Genomic DNA, 324 nt, shown 5'->3' with positions numbered 1-324 from the left:
GCGCTGACAGCGGGCGGGGCCGTGGCGGTGGCACCGCCCTCCCCCCGCTATAAGCGTCTTTGCCGCTTTGGCGGCGGGTCGCACTCCGGCTCCGCGCGTCCCTGTGGCTGCGCAGTGGAAATCCGCACCGGGGAGCTGCTGAGGGGCGCCGGTGTCATGTGAAAGCGCACATGCTCTGCCATCCACGCAGCCCCAGCCTCTCTTCTTCCTCCGCCTGCTTTTCCTGTTTTTCCTAGCGTAACTCCTCTCCTTCCCCCCCCCCCCCGTTCCCCCGCAAACCAGCCGCCGCTCCGCGGCCCAGGCGACCCCCGCAGGGGCTCCGCG

Source organism: Haliaeetus leucocephalus, unplaced genomic scaffold (assembly GCF_000737465.1).
Source record: "Haliaeetus leucocephalus isolate CR32 unplaced genomic scaffold, Haliaeetus_leucocephalus-4.0 Scaffold251, whole genome shotgun sequence".
Lineage (NCBI taxonomy): Eukaryota > Metazoa > Chordata > Aves > Accipitriformes > Accipitridae > Haliaeetus > Haliaeetus leucocephalus.
The sequence above is the reverse complement of the archived record's forward strand: the minus strand, read 5'-3'. Positions refer to the sequence as shown.